This window comes from Hylobates moloch, unplaced genomic scaffold (genome assembly GCF_009828535.3).
Source record: "Hylobates moloch isolate HMO894 unplaced genomic scaffold, HMol_V3 SCAFFOLD_8, whole genome shotgun sequence".
NCBI classification, from domain to species: Eukaryota; Metazoa; Chordata; class Mammalia; order Primates; family Hylobatidae; genus Hylobates; species Hylobates moloch.
In genome coordinates, this window is record NW_026652283.1 from 62,343,984 (window position 1) to 62,363,263 (window position 19,280).

Below are 19,280 nucleotides of genomic sequence, written 5' to 3' on the forward strand. Positions count from 1 at the left end.
ACCTACTGCTACTGTGGTTCACAGAACCATGTTTCTGGCCAGGCGCGATGGCTCATGCCTGTAATCCCAGCACTTTGGGAGACTGAGGCAGGCGGATCACCTGAGGTCAGGAGTTCAAGACCAGCCTGGCCAACATGGTGAAACCCTGTCTCTACTAAAAATACAAAAATTAGCCAGGCATGGTGGCAGGTGCCTGTAATCCCAGCTACTCGGGAGGCTGAGGCAGGAGAATCACTTGAACCTGGAAGGTGGAGGTTGCAGTGAGCCGAGATTGTGCCACTGTACTACAGCCTGAGTGACAGAACAAGACTCCGTCTCAAAAAAAAAAAAAAGGAACAATGTTTCTGAGACATGTGATTCTAGAGAAACCATGTTTCTCTAGAAATAGGATGAAAATGAAAATTCTCAGGTCCCAACCCAGACCTACTGAATCAAACTCTGAGGAAGCGGCCCAGCACTCTATAGCAAGTCTTCCAGATTGACTAAGACTTACAAAAACGTTAAGACCTACCGACTTATTATAAGCAGATATATTCTAAGCAGTGATTCTCAACTTTTGCTGTATACAAATCTGGGGGCACGGGGGCAACTGGGCATTCACTCTTTTTTAAAAAAAATTATTCAGGTGATTCTAACTGAAAGTAGTTTGAGCATCAATGCAATACAGAAAGTTTATCTTTCTTCTCATTCCATTTAAGGTCAATCTTTTCTCTAGTGCTCTTCATCCTATCCCCATTTCCCTTCTTATCTAAACTCTTGTCTAGGAAATCTCATTAGCTCCTTTGGCTTTAACTACTAACTGATTACCTTCAGCTCAGTACTCCTGAGGAATATATCCCCACACTGCCTATTTACATTTCTTTGTTTTGAATGAAGTTTCACTTTTAACTAGAACAGAGGCATCTATTTCACAGCAAAACTTTAAGAAGCAAGCCTACTTAACATTCTGTCCAGCATAAGAGAAAAATAATGGTTAAAAAATCAAATTGGGCCGGGCACGGTGGCTCACGCCTGTAATCCTAGCACTTTGGGAGGCCGAGGCAGGTGGATCGTGAGGTCAGGAGATCGAGACCATCCTGGCTAACGCAGTGAAACCCGTCTCTACTAAAAATACAAAAAATTAGCTGGGCATGGTGGCGGGTACCTGTAGTCCCAGCTACTCGGGAGGATGAGGCAGGAGAATGGCTTCAACCTGGAAGGCGGAGCTTGCAGTGAGTGGAGATCGCGCCACTGCACTCCAGCCCGGGCGACAGAGCAAGACTCTGTCTCGAAAAAAAAAATAAATAAATAAATTGATGGTCAATGACGAAAATAATCAACACTTGACAAAATGTAAATATAAGAACTCAACAAATCAAAGCAGCCCAAAGAGTAAAACTATGAACAGACAATTCACTAGAGAAATGTTAGTAAGCAAGCGGATTAAAATGTCCAATGTTACAACTAAACAAAAATCAAAATAAAATGTCAAGTTCAGCTTCTCCATATTCTTACAAAGGAACACAAAGTAGTAATACACAATTTAACCACAGGGTTATAGAATATCCGATTTAACTCTAGCCATCGCAGAACACTCAAGCTTAAAAGAATCATAAAATGAACCTTAACTTCCCTACTTAAAATCAAGACAATACCAATCCTTTTCAATAACACATTAAACCAAGTTTGATTTATCCCTAGAATGCAAGATTGGTTTAACATATGCAAATCAATGTGATATATCACAGTTTAACAGAATGAAAAGTAAAAACCAAATGATCATCTCAATAAATGCAGAAAACCATGTGACAAAGCTTAACATCCTTTCATGATAAAAACTCTCAACAAAATAGGTACAGAAGAAAATTCCTCAACATAATAAAGGTCATTTACAAAAATCCCACAGCTAACATCACAATCAATGGGAAAAACCTGAAGGCTTTTTCCTGAAATCTAGTACACAGCTAGAATGTCCACTTTTACCATTTCTATTCAACACAGTGCTGGAAGGACTAGCAACGACAATCAGATCAAAAAAAAGGAATAAAAGGCGTCACAAATCAGAAAGAAAGTAAAACTATCCCTGTTTGCAGATGACATGATCTTTTAAGTAGAAAACTCTAAAATTTCAAAAAAACTGTTGAAACCAATAAATGAACTCAGTAAAGCAACAGGATACAAAGTCAACATACAAAAATCAGTTGCATTTCTTTTCACAAATAACAACCTAGATGAAAAGGAAATCAAGAAAACGATCCCATTTACTAGAGCATCAAAAAGAATAAAGTTCTTAGGAGTAAATCTAACCAAGGGAGCAAAATACCTGTACACTGAAAACTATAAAATACTGATAAAAGAAATCGAAGACACAAATAAATGGAAAGATAGCCCACATTCACAGACTGGAAGAATTAATATTGTTAACAAGCCAGCAAAGAAAGACCTGAGAAGATCAGAGGGAAACAGTGCCTGAAGTTCATAAAGGGCTGGGAATAGTACCTGTTTTACAACCAAGACTAAAAAGATGACATGACATGCTTCACCAGGCATTAAGTAGAGTTTTTTTTTGAGACAGAGTCTCACTCTGTTGCCCAGGCTACTTAAGTACAGTAGTGCGATCTCAGCTCACTGCAACCTCTGCCTCTTGGGTTCAAGTGATCCTCCCGCTTCTGCCTCCCAAGTAGTTGGGACTACAGGCGTCTGCCACCATGCCCGGCTAATTTTTATATTTTTAGTAAAGACGGGGTTTCACCATGTTGGTCAGGGTGGTCTTTAACTCCTGACCTCAGGTGATCCACCGTCCTCAGCCTCCCAAAGTGCTGGGAATACAAACGTGAGCCACTGCACCCAACCCAGGTAGCGTACTGAACAAAGCCTCCAGCAGTGGGTGAAAATTACCCTAATGTAAATACTGCTCTGATCTTGTCTAACAAATCTTTCTTCATTTTATGTTAAATAAATGAGATGGGGTCTCACTATGTTGCCCAAGCTGGTCTCAAGTGATCCTCCCACCTCGGTTCTTCCCAGTAGGTGGGATTACAGGCATGTGTCAACCATGTCTGGCTTGTCTAACAAACCTTAAAGCTACATTGAAAAGATCAGTTTCCCAGTAACTTAACTGAATCCCAGAATCAAGCAGGGTGGGGAGGGGAATCAAGCAAGTGAAACCAACCTAGTCTTGACTATTGATGTTAGAATTAGTGGACAAGAATGTTAAAAGTTATTTTTCTTATGTCACCTTGTCTAAGAAAAAGCTACTTTATAACTGTATTCTATATGTTCAACAAGCTAAAGATTGAATACAAAGAGGCACAAAAGACATGAAAACATCAAAACATAAAGAAAAAAATACACCAATTGGTATTACTAGCATTTTAGACATACTGCCAAAGGGAAGAATACTGCAGGCTGCAACCCTTTATGAAAAAGAAAACTCCCTTTTCCAAATTTAAAAAAAACACACACACACACGAAGGAAAAAAATAGTGAATCTGAAGCCATCAATAGAAGCTATCCAATGGGAAAGATAAAGTGAAAAAAGCTTAAAAAAAAAAAAAAAAAGACCTTAAGTGAACCTTAAGACAACTTCAAACAGCCTAATCTATGTGTAATTGGTGTTACACATAGAGGGGCTTGAGAAACTGAAAAAATAATGGCCAAAATGGTACAAATTTGATGAAAACTGCAAACCCAGATCCAAGAGACTCAACAAAGCCCAAGTCTAAGAAACATGAAGAACCAACACCAAAGCCCATTATAATCAAAGTATTCAAAACCAATGATAAAAAGAAAATCTTAAAAGTAACAAGAGAAAATAGTTGCTTTACATACAGACAAACAGAATAACAGCAGAATCCTCATGGGAAACGCTGCAAGCAGTAGAGCTACATGCTTAAAGTACTGAAAGAAAAAATAAAAACAGAATTCTACATGCAGCAAAACATCTTTCAAAAATAAAGGCAAAATTGGCTGGGCATGGTGGCTCATGCCTGTATTCCCAGCACTTTGGGAGGCTGAGGTGGACAGATCACTTAAAGTCAGGAGTTCGAGACCAGTATAGCCAAAATGGTGAAACCCTGGCTCTACTTTTCACCACTGTGTCATCATAGTGCATACTTACAAATGTAGATGGCATAGCCTACTGAACACCGAGGCTGTATGGTATAGTCTATTGCTCCTAGGCTTCAAACCTGCACAGCATGTTGCTGTACTGAATACTGTAGGCAGTGGTAACAAAAGGTGAAATATTTGTATATTGAAACATGTCTAAACATAGAAAGTGTACAGTAAAAATATGGTATTATAATCTTATGAGGCCACTGTCATATATGCGGCCCATTGTTGACTGAAACATCATTATGCAGTGCATGATGTGGATGCAGAAAAAGTATCTGACAAAAATCAACCCATTCCTGATTTGAAAAACAGAACAAAACAAAAAACCTCAATAAATAGGAAGAGAAGGGAACAGTCAAAAGTTTGAATATGCTTGCCCTTCTGTTCCCTTCAATGAAGAGAAATGAAGCAAGGATATCCACTCTCTCTTAACACTTCTGTTCAACACTATACTAAAAGTTCCGGCCAGCAAAATAAGAAAGAAACAACAAAAAAAATTCAGATTGGAAGAGATAAAGTAAAATTGTAACAGCATTATATGATCACATATGTAGAAAATCTGATATCTTAAAAAACCTACTAGATGGGAGTTTACAAGAGCATATAAGATCAATACACAAAATTCAATTGTATTTCTATGCAGCACTAAACAATCAGAAACAGAAATTACATATAGTGCCATTTGTAATAGCAATAAAAAATGAAATATGGCCGGGCGCGGTGGCTCACGCCTGTAATCCCAGCACTTTGGGAGGCCGAGGCAGGTGGATCACCTAAGGTTGGGAGTTCGAAACCAGCCTGACCAACATGGAGAAACCCTGTCTCTACTAAAAATACAAAAATTAGCCAGGCGTGGTGGCACATGCTTGTAATCCCAGCTACTCGGGAGGCTGAGGCAGGAGAATCGCTTGAACCAGGGAGGCAGAGGTTGCCGTGAGCGAGCAGAGATCATGCCATTGCACTCCAGCCTGGGCAACAAGAGTGAAACTCTGCCTCAAAAAAAAAAAAAAAAAAAAAAATTGAAATACTTAGGGATACATCTGACAAAAGATATGTAAGACCTACACATTGAACACTACAAAACATTATTTAAAAAGCTACATAAACATGGCATGAGAACTTATGCCATGTTCATGGATCACAAGACCCAATATTAAGATGTCAATTATTTTCAAATTTATCTACAGATTCAAAGCAATCCCCAACAAAACCTCAGAAGAAATTTACTGGAGGACAAAAGTTGTCAAGCTGATTCTAAAATTTATAAAGAAATGAATTGGCTCTAGAATAGCACCACCCACCCCATACCCCCCACCCCGCCAGCTTTGAAAAGAATGAAATTGGAAGGTGAATACTACTTGCTTTCAAGACTTAAGGCACAGCAATGAAGACAGCGTGGTACTGGTGTAAAAATAAGACAAATAGTTCAGTGGAGCAGAATAGAGTCTAGAAATATAAATACATATAAGCATTTGATTTTTGACAAATGCAAAGAAATTCAGTGGATAAAGGACAGTCTTCCCAAAAATGATACTGGAGCAATTATGTGTACATAATATTAAAAACTTAACACTGATTCATACCTCACACCATATATGAAACTCAACTCAAAAATAAACCATAGACAAAATGTAAAACCTGAAACTGTAAAACTTCCAGAGAAAACATAGGAGAAAATCTTTGTGACACTGGGTTAGATAAGGACTTCTTAGATATAACACCAAAAGCACAATCTATAAAAAATGAAATTTATAAACTGGACTTTCACTTTTTGAAAGATACTGTTGAAAACTAAAGGACAAACTAGAGTCTGGAAAAAAAATTGTCAAATCATAGATCTGAGAAAGAACTTTTATCAAGAATACATACAAAACTCTCATAACAACCAACCCAGTTTTTAAAAATAGGCAGGAGATTTGAAGAGACACTTCACCAGAAATATGCAAATGGCAAGTAAGCATATGAAGATACTCAGTGGTTTGGCTGTGTCCCCAACCAAATCTCATCTTGAATTGTACCTCCCTCAATTCCCACATGTCATGGGAAGGACCAGGTGGAAGGTAACTGAATCATGGGGACGGGTTTTTCCTGTGCTGTTCTCGTGATAGTGAATAATTCTAAAGAGATCTGATGGTTTTATAAAGGGAAGTTTCCCTGTACAAGTTCTCTCTCTTTGCCTGCTGCCATGTAAGAAGCAGCTTTGCTCCTCTTTGCCTTCTGCCAGGATTGTGAGGCCACCCCAGCCATGTGGAACTGTGAGTCAACTAAACCTCTTTACTTTATGAACTGCCCAGTCTTGGGTATGTCTTTAGCCGTGTGAGAACAAACTAATACACTCAGCATCATTTGTATTTGGGAAATGCAAATTTAAACCAAAATAAAATACCTCCACACATCCAATACAATTGCTAAAATTATAGAATGATTATATCAGGTTTTGGAAAGAATATTAAAGAACTGGAAATGAAAATAGCACAATCACTTTGAAAAACAATTTGGCAGTTTCTTTTCTTTTCTTTTTTTTTTTTTTGAGATAGAGTCTCACTCAGTTACTCAGGCTGGAGTGCAGTGGCGTGATCTTGGCTCACAGCAACCTCCGCCTCCCGGGTTCAAGTGATTCTCCTGCCTCAGCCTCCCAAGTAGCTGGGACTACAGGCACGTGCCACCACACCTGGCTAATTTCTGTACTTTTAGTAGAGATGGGGTTTTGTCATGTTGGCTAGGCTGGTCTCGAACTCCTGACCTCAGGTGATCCACTTGCCTCATCCTCCCAAAGTGCTGAGATTACAGGTGTGAGCCACCGCACCCGGCCTACAAACACATTTATATGAACATTCACTGAGCACTCTATCATTATCAATAAGCCTCCTTCTACCACCAAAGGTGTTTATGGTAATGCCTCTAATTTTTGTGCACTTGCATGGGAACCTAACCCACACCTGTAACACTGTTTCCAAGGGATAAAGTATTTACTTCTCTCTTATATGCCTTTGCCATTGGACATTAAAACCTTAGATAACAAAACCAATGTCGGCTGGGCGCGGTGGCTCATGCTGTAATCCCAGCACTTTGGGAGGCCAAGGCAGGTGAATCATTTGAGGTCAGGAGTTTGAGACCAGTTCTGCCAACATGGTGAAACCCCGTCTCTACTGAAAGTATAAAAACTAGCCGGGTGTGGTGCACGCCTGTAATCCCAGGTAGTCAGGAGGCTGAGGCAGGAGAATCACTTGAACCCAGGAAGTAGAGGTTGCAGTGAGCCAAGATCGAGCCTTTGCACTCCAGCCTGCGGGTGGAGCAAAACTCCATCTCAATAACAACAACAATCAACGTCCTTTTAAGGCCTACTAGAGTAGTTAGTATGTTCTCTAAAATGTAATTTAGCAAAACAATTCTCTACAGGTTACACAGAAACAAGCCTTTTTTGGTGTTTCAGATATTAGGATATGTTATGAAAATATAGATGATGCCCCTGCCTTCATGGAACTTTTAACAAAACAATAAACAAGTAAATAAAAATGTGGGAATGAAAAACTCAACTGGGTAAAAAGGGGCAGCAAAGAGGTAAAGGGGACTTTGGATAGGATAGCAAAGGTCCAGAAGACCTCTCTGAAAACGGGACAGGAGTTAAGGAAAACCAATCAGTGGTTTTCAACTTAGGCTGCACAGTTATCCAAGGTTTTGAAAAAATATTGTATGTCAAGGTCCCATGCCAGGCAATTAAATCAGAATTTCTGGGGCCAGGCCTGGCAACAGTATTTTTTGAAAAGTTCCCCAAGTGTCTCTAAACTGTAGCCACAGTTGAGAACCACTGAAAAGCAAACCAATTTCAATCTAAGAATGTTCAAGTGTAAAAGTCATGTCTCAGGGAGACAGGCAGGAGATGAAATCAGAGTAGGCAAAAGTCACATTTTGCAGAACCTTGGATTAGAAGTGTTACCCTTGAGTTTATTCTAAATGCCACAAAAAAAGCTGGGCGTGGTGGCGTATGCCTGGAGTCCCAGCTACTGAGAAGGCAGGGGTGGGATGATTACTTAAGTTCAAGTCCAGCCTGGGCAATACCAGCAAGACCCCCATCTCTCATTTGCAATAAAAAAACCAAAAAGGTTTTAATGGCAAGAAAAGCCACTGGAGGAAAAAGCTAGTAAAAAAAAATCTCAATTGCTGAGTAGGCACAGATGCACTCAGCATAACCACATTTAAGTAACAAAATGGTACAATTTACATAATTAGTAATCCCAAAACCCTTGAAACAGCATGCTCAGTAGCATTTGTCTTCAGCTTGCCAGCTCTGATTTTGAAACCCGTCTACACAGTTATAGAGGATATCAAAATAAGTATACCCTCTACCTATATCAATTTTAATTTTGAAAAGCTTTTTTATTACTTTTACAATGTTAATACTTTTTATATTACTGTCCTACTTGCCATGTATCTAAAAATCTCAATCATTAAGGGCAGAGGATCAGCCTGTCAAAACAAAACCTTCTGAATAACACATCTTTCTTTCTCTGTTTAAGGAAGAGAAAATCATTATTTTAAATTCAAGGTTCTATGACTGACTGAGCAATGCTGGTAAGAAACTAGCATTTTTCATTGTAATTAGATGTATCAAAACAGGTACACCTCAGCTGGGAGTGGAGGCTCACATCTGTAATGCCAGCACTTTGGGAGGCCAAGGCATGCAGATCACTTGAGCTCAGGAGTTTGAGACCAGCCTGGGCAACATGACAAAACTCTGTTTCTACAAAAAATACAAAAATTAACAGGGCGTTGTGGTGGGTACCTGTAGTCCCAGCTACTCAGGAGGCTAAGGCAGGGAGGACTGCTTTGAGTCCAGGAGGTCAAAGCTGTAGTGAGCCCTGTTCACACAGTAGCTCATGACTGTAATCCCAGCACTTTGGGAGGCCAAGTCAGGAGGATCACTTGAGACCAGGAGTTCAAGACCAGACTGAACTGGTAGTGAGACCCTGTCTCTATCAAAATAAATAAATTAGCTGGGTATGGTGGCACACGCCTGCAGTCCCAGCTACTCAGGAGGCTGAGGTGGGAGGACTGCTGGAGCACAGGAAGTCGAGGCTGCAGGAGCCATGATGGCGCCACTGCACTCTACCCTAGGCCAAGAGAGTGAGACCCTGTCTCAAAAAACAAAACAAGACATGTGCATCTGCATTTTCCATATTTTGAACAGCAAATATTACCTTGTTAATAACAGTTTTATTTTTTGGGGGAGGAACAAAAAGTACTGAAATGAAAGAAGTTTAGGAGGGAAAAAAAGGAAGCCAGGGATTTTAAAGCAGATTGTTTCCAAAAGGTCTAAAAGAAATTTGGAAGGCAGTAGTTTAATATATACATTGACCTTTTAAAATCAAAGAATGACACTGAACAGTGATAACAAAAGGACGGTTTTCATGAAAGGATAGTTATCATAGATTGAAACTCTGTGGAGACAACCTGGGCAACATAGTGAAACTGTCTCTAACAAAACAACTACAGTAGCCAGGCATGGTGGTGTGTACCGGTAGTCCAAGCTACTTAAGAGGCTGAGTTAGGAGGACAGCCTGAGCAGAAGTTCAAGGCTGCAATGAGCTATGATTAAACCAGTCCACTCAAGCCTGGGTGACACAGCAAGATTCTGTCTCTAAAAATAAAAAAAATTAAAATAAAAAAAAGAGAGAAAATCTGGAAGAAAAAAGTCTAAGTGGTTTCCACATTTGTTAAAGAGATTAGCTATGGTCTCTCAAATTCCTTTGGTACTCAAAACTATAAGATTCTAGTTTTAACACTGAAAACCTTATTTTAAGTAATACTGAAAATTTAGTATATTTGGAAAAATAACCCCCATACTTTAGCAAATTGCAATTTGCTAAATTCAATTAAATGATGTAACTTTCTTTCTAGCCACAATGGGTTTCTAAATATCCAAGCTCTGTTTACCATTCTTTCCTCATTATTCTCATGATGAGAGTTCAGTTCCCCTGGAAAATACAGTGTCCCCCAGATTTAAATAGTTAACATTAAAAATAAACTACAACAATTTCCAGAGAAGTAGACTCTACAAGTGTTTTACAGAACATTTGTAAATTAGGAAATAATGTGTATTAACTAATTGATAATAGTCAAGTATCACATATAAATATAAAAGTTAAATAGCTTCTATGTAAACCATTTTCTTCAGTTTCCAAGACTATGACAGCTTTCAGCCTTGTTACTTTTTTTCTGTCTCTTCTTGCCATCGTTCCCTTTTCTGTTTTGTCTTTTTCTGAGTCCCACTTTGTCACCCAGGCTGGAGTGCAGTGGCACGATCTTGGCTCACTGAAATCTCTGCCTCCCAGGTTCAAGCGATTCTCCTGCCTCAGCCTCCAGAGTAGCTGGGATTACAGGTGTCTGCCACCAAGCCCGGCTAATTTTTGTATTTTTAGTAGAGACAGGGTTTCACCATGTTGGCCAGGCTGGTCTCGAACTCCCGACCTCAAGTGATCCACCTGCCTCGGCCTCCTGAGTAGTAATCCCAACGTGCTGAGATTACAGGCGTGAGCCACCGTGCCCGGCCCATCTCTCCGTTTTCTATTAATAAGTGCTTTCTCCTTTGGCCATCTCATCTGTTGTTCACTGCTTTGAATATTATCAGTAAGGACAATTCCAAAACTTTCCTTCAAGCTACAATCTTTAGATACACAGTTTTAATGATCTACAAAACATCACTTACATTTCTTGTCGGAACTTCAAACTCAAAATGATTAGTTCCACTATTCACTTGTACAAATATTTACCCAGTGTCTACCATATACCAGGCACGGCTAGGAACAGATGAACAAGAGACATGCTTTCCTCATCCACTGAGTGGAGGCAGAGTTTAGAAATTTGAGGAGGCTGGAAAAGGTTTGAAAAGCAAATGGGAGAATGTGAAAGACAGCCAAGTCATTGGCAAGAAGCACTGAAAGGCTAGTAGGGCTAAGTGTCATGGCTCACGCCTATAATCCCAGCACTTTGGGAGGCCAAGGAGGGAGGAATGCTTGAGCCCAGGAGCTCCAGATCAGCCTGTGCAACTTAGTGAGAGATCTTGGTCTCTATACAAAATGAACAATTGACCGGGTATGGTAGAGTATGTTTATAGTCCCCGTCCCAGCTACTCAGGAGGCTGAGGTGGAAGGGCCATTTGAACCCAGGAGTTCAAGGCTGCAGTGAGCGATGCTTGCAACTGCTGGGCAACAAAGCAAGACCCAGTCTCCCCTTCAAAAACAGAAAAGAAAGCCCAGTAGAAGCTGGAGAGCAAGGGTACACAGTATTTCCAAGTTTGTGCAGTTACGATTCTCTTCAATGTCCAGTAGGACATCCAGGGAGTTGGGAGTGGTAGGAAGCACAAAAGCAGCTGGACTGAATCAGAGATTAGATTTGCACCAGTAATCAGTAAACTAGTAAAGAAAAGCAAGGTAGATGAAGATGCTGCCAGAATTTCTGGAGTAATGTTTTACTGAAGTCTAATCCAGACAGTGAAAGAAAATGGTTTGAATGCCTATGTTTCTTCCAAATTTCATGTTGAAACTTAACCCCCAATGCACCACTATTAAGAGGTGGGGTCTTTAGGAGGTGATTGGGCCATGTGGACTTTGCCCTCCCAGATGTGATGTGTGCCTTATGAAAGGGCTGGAGGGAACTACCTATGCACTTCTGTCATCTGAGGACATGAACAAGGTGTCATCCTGGAGGCTGAGATCCTGAGATCCTGCCTGTTGATAACTTGATCTTGGACTTTCCAGCCTCCAGTACCAACAGAAATTAATTTCTGTTATTTATAAGTTACCTAGTCTCAGGCATTTTGTTACAGCAGCATGAATGGACTAAGAGAGGAAGTCAGAAGAGAATGAGGAGGAGAGCAGAAAGGACTGGTGATTTCAGTTAAGGCTGACTAAAAGCTCTAGCAATAAAATAGTAATTATTGGCAGGGCATAGTGGCTCACGCCTGTAATTCCATAACTTTTGGAAGCCGAGGCAGAAGGATTGCTTGAGCTCAGGAGTTCAAGACCAGCTTGGGCAACAGAGCAAGACTTTGTCTTTTCTTAAAAAAAAAAAAAAAAAAAATTAACTGGGTATGGTGGCTGGCTCATGCCTGTAGTCCCAGCTACTCGGCAGGCCAAGATGGGAGGATCACTGGAGCCTAGGAGGTTGAGGCTACAGTGAGCCATGATTGTGCCACTGCACTCCAGCCTGGGGGACAGGAGACCTTGTATCTCCCCACCGCCCCACCAAAATCTGAGCTCTAAAGATACAGTATAACGTAAAAATACCAGATTAGGGCCAGGCGCAGTGGCTTACACCTGTAATCCCAGCACTTTGAAAGGCGAAGGTGGGAGGACCACTTGAGCCCAGGAGTTCAAGACCAATCTGGGCAACATGGTGGGACCTCATCTCTACAAAAAATAAAATTTAGCCAGGCCTGGTGGCACATGCCCGTCTCCCAGATGCTCAGGGGACTGAGGCAGAAGGATCGCTTGAGCCTAGGAGGTTGAGGCTACAGTGAGCCATGACTGTGCCACTGTATTACAGCCTTGGCAACAGACAGAGTAAGACCCTGTCTCAAAATAAATAAATAAAAATAAAAATATAAACCAGATTAGGACTAAGAAGGGCTTAAAGCCTAAATCACTGAAAATTACCAATGAAGAAGCAATCTTAGAGAAGTAAAGTAATTTGCTCAAAACACACAGAGCTGGAAAGTGGTAGAGTCAAGATTAAATCCAGGCTGACTTCAAAGCCAGTGCCCAACATAATCTCATTATTTAAAAAATCAGGATTGAACTTTCATTTTAAGAAATTAACAAACTGAAATATAAAACAATAAATGTCACTTAAGAGACCCTAAATGATTCATGTTTTCATTATCAAAGGTATTGCATTACAATATAGAATAAGATATCAAAGATAAAACACAATAGCAACAAAACATAGCAACACCTCTATTAACAAATGTATTGGTGGGGCATGGTGGCTCATGCTTGTAATCCCAGCACTCTGGGAGGCAGAGGTGGGAGGATCGCTTGAGCAATGGAGTTTGAGACCAGCCTGAGCAACATGGAGAGACCCCGTCTCTACCAAAAAAAATAGCCAAGTGTGGTGGCACATGCCTGTGGTCCCAACCAGGAGATTGAAGCAGGAGGATCACTTGAGCCTGGGAGGTTGAGGCTACAGTGAGTCAATGATTGCACCACTGCACTCTAGCCTGGGTAACAGAGTGAGACCTTGTGAAAACAAAACACACACACACACACACACACACACACACACACACACACGCCCCAAATGTGTCAATTCGCTGCTAGAAATATCCTTTTGTAGTACAAGTAAGGAATAAAAGCTTGTGAAATAAATTTAAAGTTTCTGGTGACGACAGGGTTTAGACAGCAGCCATTAAAAACCAAGCACAGAGTGCGTGTGTGTGCCTATGTGCATACTATACAGAAAATAATAAAGTAAATATGGTAAAATATTAACAAGTGGGGCATCTGAATGAAGGAATATGGAAATTCTTTGTATTATTTTTGTAACTTGTAAAAAACATAAGAATCAGGCCAGGCACGGTGGCTCACGTCTGTAATCCTAGCACTGTGGGAGGCCAAAGCAGGTGGATCACTTGAGGTCAGGACTTCGAGACCAGCCTGGCCAACATGGCAAAATACCATCTCTACTAAAAATACAAAAATTAGCTGGGCGTGGTGGCATGCACCTGTAGTCTCAGCTACTAGGGAGGCTGAGGCAGGAGAATCGCTTGCACCCAGCAGGCAGAGGCTGCAGTGAGCCAAGATAGCACCACTGTACTCCAGCCTGGGCAACAGGGGGAGACCCTGCAAAAAAAAAAAAAAAAAAAAAGGCACAAAAATCAAAGCTCTAAAAATCGTAAAGGCGGCAGGGGTGCTGATGGACTGATGGGTGCCGCCCTGACATTCATATGTTGAATCCCTAAATCCCCTGGGCTGATTTTTGGAGATGGGGCCTAGGTGAGGTAATTAGATTTAGATGAGGTTGTGTGGGCCATGAGGGGATTAGTGCCCTTATAAAAAGAGATACCAGAAATTGCTCTCTTCTCCATTAGAGAATACAGTCAGAAGGTGGCTGTGTGCAAGCTAGGAAGAGCCCTCACCAGAACTACTATGCTGGCACCCTGATCTCAGACTTCCAGCCTCCAAAACTGTCAGAAATAAATTTGTTTTTTAAGCCATCTAGTCTATACTATTTTGTTATAGCAGCCTGAACTATGATGAGGGGAGACTGATGCATTAACTTGAAAAACCAGAATTTTATCACTCAAATTTTAACTAAATTGCCCATTTAAAATAAAAAAGCCCAAATATTCAACACACTCCTAGTTCCAAGTGAATCAGCATCCACAAAATATAAACCTTAAAAAAATTTAGTCACTTCCTTCCCTCAGTCCACTTGATTTTTTAAACAGACTACTGAAAGTACTAGTCATTTACATACTTCTTAAATAAACTTAATACAAATGAGAATCACACAATGTTTGAAGTAGAAAATCATTTTATATTTAAAAGAATGTGGTCAATATGAAATAATTTAGCCTGGATATGTTGGACCCTGTCCTTTTCCATGTCAATAACTTGAATAAAGACTTGGAAATCTAATGCACAGATTTGGAGTCATAACAGTTCCACTGAATTTTATGTTTGTCACACTATGTTTAGAGTATTATGCTCAACTCCAGGCTTCATTAAGACAAAGAGTAACAAACAAATGACTGAATGCAAAGGAAAAACTGTTCAGTTTATCCATAAGTGAGTAAGTTACATTAAACTAAAACTTTTAGCATTACTTTAACAATTTGCCAAATAACCCAAAGAGCTGTGAAATGACATGTAATTTTGCTGAAGCACAAAATGTAACTAACATGCCATGAGGTATGCATCTAGAAAATAAGCTTGGATATCCCTCACCACTCCTAATGCTGAGACCCCATGCCCAGAGTTTTGTTTTCTTTTAGGGGATACAATAACTCTTACAAAGAGACATCTGTTTCTTTCTTGAGGGAGGAGGGCAGGGTGGGGAAGAGCAGTGAAGAGGCCAAATCCTAGTGTAGATCATGGAAGGAGAAAGTGAAGAGGTTTGAAAGCTAAATACAGAAATTTGTAAGATCTTAGGATATATGCTTTGTGAATGTTAAGGGGTGACTCTAGTGACCTACTAACCATCAGATGGATCCAAGCAAAAGCAAGGTAAGCCTGTCAGAAATATTATAAAGGTAATTCTTGCTTTGAGTAAGAAGTTGAATTGGCCACTTACAAGGTCTCTTCCATTTCTAGTGGTTAAAATGAACTAGTAATTCTAAGGTCAAATATTTTAAGAGTACATTTGCCACTATAATGGTAAAGCTAAGAATACCACCATATGTTGAATTCTTTTACTACAAATAGCAGTTCAGCAAAAACATCCAAAATGGTCATTTTTTAAAAAACAAAGTGTAACATAAATAAATCTGTTGGAGTTCTAATCAGGCTAGTGGAAGGGCTCAGGCTGTTCTTGGAAACTGAAACACGTGAATTAAGTTTCTGGGGTAGGATAAAGCCTTAACAATCAGAACAGAAATGTAGCTATCAAATTTTCTGTACTAAAAACTGCTGTCCTTAGAAAGTACAGCTGTTCTGTCTACCGATTACTTAATGAGGTGATTGCCAGGGCATTCTTTTTAACAACTTATGTATTTTAAAAATTGTTAAAATTACACAACTGTTTCTCTTAAAACTGTTTTGGTTTAAATTCTAGCTCTAATATCTAGTAGCTAGGTGACCACAGGCAAATTACTTAATCTCAAATTTTTTACTTCCTCACCTGGGTGGGCTATAATATCTACTCCAATACTATTATAAGATTTAATTAACAAAGTGTGCATAAAGCTCTTAGAATAGTGTAAAGCCCATAACAAAAGCTTAAGTGGTAATCAATATTTGCAAAACTAATATATTAAAAAGAAAAACCCAAGCATAGATAATTTCTTCTCTTTTTTTTGAAACAGTCTTACTCTGTTGCCCAGGCTAGAGTGTAGTGGTAGGATCTCCGCCTCCCAGGCTCAAGCAATTCTCCTGCCTCAGCCTCCTGAGTAGCTGGGGTTACAGGCACCTGCCACCACAACTGGCTAATTTTTGGATTTTTAGTAGAGATGGGGTTTCACCATGTTGGCCAGGCTGGTGTCAAATTCCTGACCTCAAGTAATCTGCCCACCTTGGCCTCCCAAAGTGCTGGGATTACAGGGTGAGCCATCGCTTCAGGCCCAAAGCACAGATAATTTCTTAGTCAACCTTTATTTATTATTTTTCTTTTCAAGAGTTTTTACTCTATCACCCATGCTGGAGTGCAGCAGTGCCATCACTGCAACCCTGAACTTGAGCTCAAGTGATCCTCCTACCTCACCCTTCTGAGGAGGTAGGACTACAGGTACATGCCACCCCATCCAGTTAATTGAACTTTGTTTTTTGCAAGGCCAAAGTATGTTGAATGTTATGGGAGTGAAAGAGAAGTACTTGTCCCAAGATGCTCACCTAGCATCATGAATTATGGTTAATCTTTCGGATGACCAAAGGGTTGCCTTTAAAAGTCAGAATATTAATTTTAAATTTATTAAGTGTAGAGAATTGGTTAACATCCCTCCATATCATTGGCTCTCTTCTTCTACCACTGAAATATCCAATCTTAAGATATGTAAACCTATTTCCTTCATTCTTTCTCTCCTTCCTTCTCTTCTTTTATTATTTTATTTTATTTTATTTAAATTCCCCGGACGGGCACAGTGGCTCACGCCTTGTAATCCCAGCACTTTGGGAGGGCGAGGCAGGTGGATCATTTGAGGTCAGGAGTTCGGCACCAGCCTGGCCAAGATGGTGAAACCCCATCTCTACTAAAAATACAAAGATTAGCCAGGCGTGCTGGTATACACCTGTAATCCCAGCTACTCGGGAGACTGAGGCAGGAGAATTGCTTGAACCTGGGAGGCAGAGGTTGCAGTGAGCCGAGATTGCACCACTGCCTCCAGCCTGGGCGACAGAGAGAGACTCTGTCTCAAAGTAAGTAAGTAAGTAAGTAAATAAATAAATAAATAAATAAATAAATAAATAAATAAAATAAAATAAATTCCCCTACTCTCTTGCTTTTAATAAGAAACAGGGCCACCTTAATGTTGTCCAGGCTGGAGTGCAGTGGCTATCCCACTCTTGATCAGCGTGGGAGTTTTAACCTGCTCTGTTGCCAACCTAGACCAGTTCACCCCTCCTCAGGCAACCTGTTAGTCCCCCACTCCCAGGACACCCTGTTGATGCTGAATTTGGTGCACTCAGTCCATATGTAGCACATAGTGGGCTACCCTCCACAACTCCTGGGCTCAAGAGATCCTCCCACCTCAGCTTTCCAAGTAGCTAAGACCACAGGCACATGCCACAACACCCAACTCCTTCTTTTTCTTTCTCCTACTTTAATTCTTTCTATGTTCAAGTTTGTCATAAATATAACAGTATAATCAAAATATTTTTTCTTTCTGATCAGAAAACAATCAGCATGGGTAGGCCATTCTTGGCTTTTTCTATCCCTCTTTAATAGTTATTTCTTCAAGAGAATTTTCCTGTCTCCAAAATGCCAGAAGACTCTAGTTCTACAGTTGGGAAATGTTTTATCTTTCTACATTCTGTATCCTAGTTGTGGTGGGGGCTACAAAAATCCATACGTACTAAAACTTATAGAACTGTATACCACAAATCAAATTTCCAAATATAAACTTAAAAGTCATCTGTCTAAAGCCTCCTTTGTTTTCAATGTGCACTTTCTGTTTTCAAAATAAAATGCCTCTGTTCCACTTTCCTAACCTTCAGAAGTAACTGTGTACCTTCCCTATTATGCTTCTTCAATTAAGAGTTATAAAATTTATATAGCTTTAATTATAAAACCTAACATTAAAAAGTTACTTATATATGAAACTACCAGCCACATGACCAAAAATCTAAATTTTAATTTAAACCCCAAAATTACGTTTTTGTATAAGATTAAATTGTGTTAAGTATTGTTTTACTCTCATCACTCCTCTTTGAAATATGATAAACTATGATATTTAATATAGTTTCTTGGTTAATAAAAATATTTAATAAGCTATAATACAGATCTTTAAAGTACACTGGATAAATTAGAATTCTGTACTTGCCCAGCCACCTAACCCATCTCAGCAAAAAGTTCAAAGCTTTTTGTTCCTTAGTCACCATTTCTCCAATTTCCCAATTGTTTTTGATGTTGTTCTAAATGTATCCTTTTTTTTTTTTTTCCCGAGTAGCTGGGACTACAGGCGCCCGCCACCACGCCCGGCTAATTTTTTTTTTTTTTTTTTTTTTTTTAAGTAGAGACGGGGTTTCACCATGGTCTCGATCTCCTGACCTCGTGATCCGCCCGCCTCGGCCTCCCAAAGTGCTGGGATTACAAGCGTGAGCCACCGTGCCCAGCCAAAGTATCCTTAATATGTCTCCTTAAGGAGTCTTTCAGAGCATCCGTTGCTCTCCATAGGGCCTTTATGTAACTAGGAAAAATACATCCTTCTGGGGAAATGCAGACACTTTTGGCAAGGAGCTGATGCCTTGTAGAGAGAAGTGGAGGCACAGTTTCCTCTGAAAGGCCTAAGCTAGGGCACAGGACTCTGTAAGCAGAACACAGGCTGACTTGTTGCTTCTTTCAGTCCAGCATCTTTGGGCAGTATACAAGCTGCACAACCATATACAGCAGCCCTGTACCTTCAGATTGTTCACTGGCAAACAGGGAAGAAAAACTGAATTATTAACTTACCGAGATACCCATTCTCCAACCACATACATGCATCCATCTCTTATCCTTCAGACTCAAGATTTATTCAGAAGGGATCTTCCAACCTTATAGGGAACCTATCCTCCCCTTTATCTTTAATTTTCCCTTTTCGTGGTTCTCTTTTCTGCTTTAGATATGGTCAAGACTCATGTCTTGATATTGTTTAATATCAAAGAATATTAAATTCAGAAGATATATAGAAATACATAAATGTAATCTTTGCAACAGTCCTCTGAGATAGGGGGAATGGATATTATCCTTATATCACAAATCAATATATTTAAAACTTAAGCCAGGTTAACTTGCCCCAAAATTAACAGCTGGCACAAAGTGACAAAAAGGACTAA

At 40.0% G+C, this 19,280-nt stretch overlaps 1 protein-coding gene across 12 annotated transcripts in view; it reads right to left on the bottom strand.

Annotated features, from left to right (window-relative positions):
- Positions 1-19,280, bottom strand: part of PRRC2C (proline rich coiled-coil 2C) — a 109,592-nt gene that overhangs the window by 84,993 nt on the left and 5,319 nt on the right. The gene's annotated exons all lie outside the window — the stretch shown is intronic.